The 6,000-nt window shown below is 35.9% G+C and overlaps 1 protein-coding gene across 3 annotated transcripts in view; it reads right to left on the bottom strand.

The window, feature by feature from the left end:
* The window catches only part of FARP1 (FERM, ARH/RhoGEF and pleckstrin domain protein 1), a 334,579-nt gene that overhangs the window by 304,590 nt on the left and 23,989 nt on the right, over window positions 1-6,000 (bottom strand). The window contains exon 2 of one of the 3 annotated variants that reach the window (XM_069064153.1): window positions 5,923-5,956. The exons of the other annotated variants lie outside the window; for them this stretch is intronic. The gene's annotated coding sequence lies outside the window, so the exon portion shown is untranslated. The remainder of the gene's footprint in view (window positions 1-5,922; window positions 5,957-6,000) is intronic. 3 annotated transcript variants of the gene reach the window in all.

The raw sequence follows: 6,000 nt of genomic DNA, 5'->3' as shown, positions 1-6,000 counted from the left end.
ATTCTCTGAGCCAGGAGAAGGCTATATAAGCCCTGATGTGTAGCTTTATTTTGGGACTCACTTTGAGAAATGTTCTGTGATTTGATCTGAATTCTGGGAAGCCGTTGTTGAGAGTCCCCCGGCTTTGAAAAACCCAGAATGTGGAAACCCAGATGTTGACTGGGTATGGATGTAATGGTTGGACAGTTTGGAAATCTGTCTACTTGATGTTTCTGTCTTGATAATTATGCCTGCATACTTTGAGGTTCAGGGTGCTGAGCTTTTCTCCTGAACAAGGTAAACGATATATGTCTGACTGATTAAAGTAAGCTTGTTAACCCATTTTGAGTTGCTTTCCTTTAACAAAGCAGATCTAAGAACCTGTGGTAGCTGCAAACCCTGAGGACGCTTGGGGTGCTTGCTGCTACATATGGCTGAACTGATACAGAGTGAAGTGAGCAGAACCAGGAGAACAATTTATTCTATTAAAATACTGTAAAAGGCAACAGCCTTGAAAAACTTCAGATCTCTGATCAATGCAGAGACCAACTCATGGTACCAGGTCAGGTATGCTACGTTCTTGACAGGAAGGTGATATGAGAAATATTTTTAGACATGGCCAATTTGGGGTGAGGAGGGAGAAAGAGAGAGGGGAAAAGGAAAGGGAGAGAATAAATGCTTGTTAATTGAAAAAAAAAAAAGAGTATTTTTTTTTAAAAAGGAAATTCAAACAGTCTTGCAGAATCACCACTAAGTTAAAAAAATAACTAGAAAACTCAGAACTGGGACACTGCAAGGGCTAATAACAAAAAATTTGTGCTTCCATTTTTCCTAATGAAAAAAGGATGCACGAACAAAAACATTTTCCTTCACTAAAAGTTTAAAACTGACTTATTTATTTTCAAAGTTAGATGGACAATAAACAGTAAATGTGATATATGTGTGTGGATACACACGCATATTCAGAGCTGTACGCACATATCAAATGTAAAGTAATAAACACTAGTCTTTCCTGGAGCTACTACCTAAGTGAACAATTCTGTTTGTGTATAACTGACAGTTATATAACTTGGTTGTGAATTACTATTGGTGGGGAAGGGACAGTTAGTTATATCTGTGATTAATTATCTGTGACAAAGCCTTAAACAGTAGATGTCTTGCCTAGTCTGTTTAATACATACAAATAATTTGCAATTAGCATGTTATTTACATGTTTTAAGGTATTTAAAAAGTTTCTTCTCACCCTCTGCTGGGAACTTGTGTTTACATTAGTAATTTTCACTAAGTAATTCTTACTAAACACCATCCAAATTAAGGAAGTTTAAATATATATGTGTGTGTGTGTATATACACACACACATACATGAAATAGACCATTTGATATCAATATTATTGCTTCAATATTTCCGTGCTGATTTTGTTAAAACCTTAAGGCTATCTTTTAAATAAATATTGTGTTATAAATTATCATCCAGAAAAGTGGTAGGCAATTTAAATTAGAAAACATAACATTAAATACTAAAATCAATACTAGATATAAAAAACTCACAATTATTTTAAATTTTATTCCTATGATCTATGATTCATTTTAAAATTAATCACATAAGCCTTCTTATATACATCCCGACAATCAACAACACACCTGGTTTCAATGAATAAAGCACTGGATTTGGTGTCAAGGAGACTTGGGCTGAAATTCACTTCAAATACTTCTTAGGTTTTCCCCTGGACATACAAGCTAACCTTTCTGAGCCTCAGTTTCCTCATCTATAAAGTGGAGATAATTGTAGCCCCTATTTCACAGGGTTGTCGTGAGGCTTGAGAATAAAATATATAAAAATAAATAAGATGTATATAATATATATTGCATATTTTATATTAATGTATGCTTTATGAAAATGTTTTCCTATAAAATATAGAATTTAATATATGAATTAATAAGTGAAATAAATAAAAGATAACAAATGAATGTATTTATCAAACTTTGAAATATTATGTAAATGTGAGTTACTGCTATTATTGTAACTCCTGCATGTTCATTTATGTTGTGAAATACATATCACACAATTCTATAAATTGAGAGAACAGAAGAGGTTACTAAAAATAATGTCAGAGAAAAAAATACTCTGACCTCCTAAATCCAATCAGTTATCAAGTCTTGATTTTACCTTTTTAACATCTCAGAGAGAGCCTCCCTTTTCTCCCTTGTTACCACAACCATCCTGAAACAAGCCTTTATCATCAGGTCTATTGCAGCAGCTTGATACTGGGTCTCTCTGCCTCAAGGCTTTGCCCACTTTTCCATCAAGTTACTAAAATGATTTTACTGAAACACAGATCTGACTATATTACCCCACTCCTTCCTATCAGCTCAGTGATCAAAAGTAAAAACCACTGTTTGGCTTTTTGAGTCCTCCTTACTATCCCCTACCTGTCTTTTCAGGATTCATATACTTTTCTCCCCTCCACAAACTCAGGTTAACCTAGTGACACAGGCCTCCTTGCCATTCCTTACACACAATACTCTATCTACTGATAAGACATAATCTCCTAACTCCCAACTCCCACTTCCCATTGTTTAAACAGATTGTCCCACTTGCCTGACATTTTCTCTCCACATCTCTGTCCCTAACTTCTCTGACTTCTTTCAAGTCTCACCCTCTGTAAAAAGGCTTTCCCTCTATAATCTTAGCGACTTCCTTCTGAGATTATCTCCAGTTTAGATCCTGTATGTATCTTGTTTCTATGTAGTTGTCTGCATGTTGTGTCCCTTATTAGATTGTGAGCTCCTTAACCTAAAGGGATTTTTTTTGTCTTTTGTATCCTCAGTATTTAGTACCTAGTAGAAGCTTAATAAATACTAGTCCAGTGACCAATATTTGAAACAGTGAGTAGCTCTAAACTTACTCTCACAAATCATCTAAGGTCTCTCCATAGAGAAATAAGACTTTTCTATTCATAGAAAAATTTTAAATCATCAAAGATTAAAGCCATACATGCAATTAAACACAAATAAAAGTAATGTAGTATAATACAAAAAATATTGTACTGAAAATACAAGGAAAACCAGCTTAGAGTCAGGTCTTTGCAACCAACTGGCTTTGATAAGTAGTTTAACCTAAGATTCATTTTTCTCCACTATAAAATAACAAGTTTGGACTAGATGATCTCTAGGTTTCCTTCTGGCTCTAAAATCTGATGATTAACTTACAAAAATAAATTTATAAATTTTGACTTTTTTTTCTAACACCAACCAAACAAGAAGCCTAATTTCCCCATAAAACACACTGAAACTTCCCTCTGGCTCATTTAATATTTCAAGGATTCCAATACAACATTCAGGCTGTCCATACGTTATTTTTCATGGTGTGATTAATCCATTAACTTTTTCCTCAAGGTCAGATACATCCTTAACAATATTATGATTTAACACAACAGAACCTCTTACTAACAGAGCATAAATGAGGAAAATAGTTCTTACACACCAAATTCCTTAAACAAAAAAGATCTACTGGTTTTTCCTCTTCTCCTATGGTTTTGCATTCTATTAACTATAAGATTCCCTGAAATTAAGATTGCTTGATAAGAATCTGTATCAATAACATTGTTCACAAGTGGCCCAGCAAAGTAATATAGGAATATGCAAAGCTTTAAGCCAAGAAGAAAGTTAAACATGCAATTATATAGAAAAGACAATGCTTGATTTTTGTGTGTTGGAAGTACTTTAAGATGCTATATAGACCAATGCCTGATTTTCTTTTTCACCTAAGTGAGTATTCATTTAGTCTTTTTTTTTTGGTGAGTGCTTTTTGGAGGGCAGTTGGGGTTAAGTGACTTGCCCAAGGTCACACGGCTAGTTTGTGTATGTGTGTGTGTTGTGTCTGAGGCCAAATCTGAACTCAGGTCCTCCTGACTCCAGGGCCAGGGCTCTATTCACTGTGCCACCTAGCCGGCCCGTATTCATTTAGTCTTAAAGAAATTACAGTTACTTGATTAAAGAATGCCCTAACTATTCAAAGACATTAAGTAGCAACCAAAATCCCTATCACTTTACTAGGAGTTTTTGAGTAAGACAATAACAAAAACAAAACAAAATGTGAAAGACCAAGGTTGGTTATTACTGGGGGAATCAACTTCCCTTTGACTATTAAGTTTTTATTTACAAACAAAACAGTGATATTCATTCATTTTCCAGTCAAGCCCAACTCATTTAAAATCTGCATTTGGGGGTTTTTTTTGGCAAAAAATACTGGAGTGGTTTGCCATTTTCTTCTCTGGCTCATTTTACAGAGAAGGAAACTGAGGCAAACAGGGTTAAGTGACTTACCCAGGGTTACACAGCTTAGTACATGTCTGAGATCAAATTTGAACTCAGGAATAGGAATCTTCAGGCCCAGCACTCTATCTACTGAACCATCAAAACAGTATGAATGGATATTCACTAATTTCTACAGGTAGTGATAAAAAACATTTTGTTTCATTTGGAGGGAAAGGAAGTTCTATTTTATTGAGTGGCTCAAAAAAAAAACAACCCAAACTTTCCTCAAACAGGCTGGAGAAGGATCTGCTTGGTAGGCACACAAAATTTAACATCTGTCTATCATCTACTGCTTTACTTCATATAAGTAAGAAAGTAGATTCACACACTGCTCTTGCCTAACTTTACTTACCCAGTACTTACATACTTCAGCATGATGATGTAAATGTGGGGACCACAAGATTATCAATGAAAATGAGTGCTTTGTTTAAATTTGAAGTGTGGTGTTCTCATTTATCTTCCCTAGCACACTGAATTTCATACTGAAAAACTTTACTATGGAAGTCATAGAACCAGAATTTCGGAGCTAGGACAATAAGAATCTAACCCAGTTTTTTCATTTTACAGCCAAAGAAAAGAAGGTAAAATAAGGTTGTAATTTCTTTGTAGTGCTTAATTTTCCAAAACATGGATTCGGGGAAGGTCAGAGCAGAGAGCTTTAGGTAGCCCATAGTTCAAACTTTTTATTTTACAGATGAGGAAAATAACACCCAGAGAGAAATGACTTGCCTACTAATGTGACATACCGTGTTTCCCCGATAATAAGACCTATCCCGAAAATAAGCCCTCCCCTTACTGTGTAAGATTCCTCTAAAATAAGCCCTCCCCCGAAAATTAGCCCTATTGAGATTGCTACTGTAGTGAGGGTGATCCCCTGTGCTACACGCTACATTACGGTACCCTCTGTATGCACCGTCCCCCCCCCAACGCACGCCACGCTCCAAGCTGCATCCAATCAGAGCTGCAGCAGTGAGCGCATCATCCTGTTCTTCCCCAGTGATTTGCTTATTGAATAAAGGTACATTTTTTTGTTCACATTTACCTGTTTATTAAAATTGCTGTCAATGTTCATTAAAATAAGCCCTCCCCTGAAAATAAGCCCTCTGGTGTTTTTCTGTCCAAAAAATTAATAAGACAGTGTCTTATTATCGGGGAAACACGGTAGTAAGTCAATGGCAGAGCCAATACTTTAATGCAGGCCTTATAACTTTGAGTCCAGTGTTCTTCCAAAGCTTTAAAAGAGTATTTTAAAAGTCAAATAAAGTGTCTGTTCATCCCACCAAATGTAAAACAAAGCAAATAGGGTTCGTGGGGGACTTTGCCCTTAATATTATTGCTTTCCAAAGAGAAGGGAGGTAGCTTATTCTAATTGCTCCTCCCTGTTCAGTTTGGATCTAGGTATATTTCAGATAAACTTCAATAAGCTAAAGATGTTCAAAGGTCAAGCCTTCATCTGTGCCCTTTACCTTTGCCTGCCTGTGGATATTCTTAGTGGAAAATGCCTGTATGAGGCTATCCTACCACTTACGTGACTGTAAAGAGTTGGTTTTGGAATTACAGTCATTCTTAGCCAAAACACATTAAAGGTATATATGAGGTACACTAACATCCCCTGAAGGACTCACTTTCTAGGAGTTGCAGGCACACCTACAGCAGCACCTGAAAAAGAAAACCAGGAGATAACAAAGACTGTCGTCAGCCTG

This window comes from Petaurus breviceps, unplaced genomic scaffold (genome assembly GCF_028583685.1).
Source record: "Petaurus breviceps papuanus isolate PSGF00001 unplaced genomic scaffold, PetGlider_PUasm1.0 90625, whole genome shotgun sequence".
NCBI lineage: Eukaryota > Metazoa > Chordata > Mammalia > Diprotodontia > Petauridae > Petaurus > Petaurus breviceps.
Note: the sequence above shows the minus strand (reverse complement) of the source record. Positions and strands in the feature narration are given on the sequence as shown.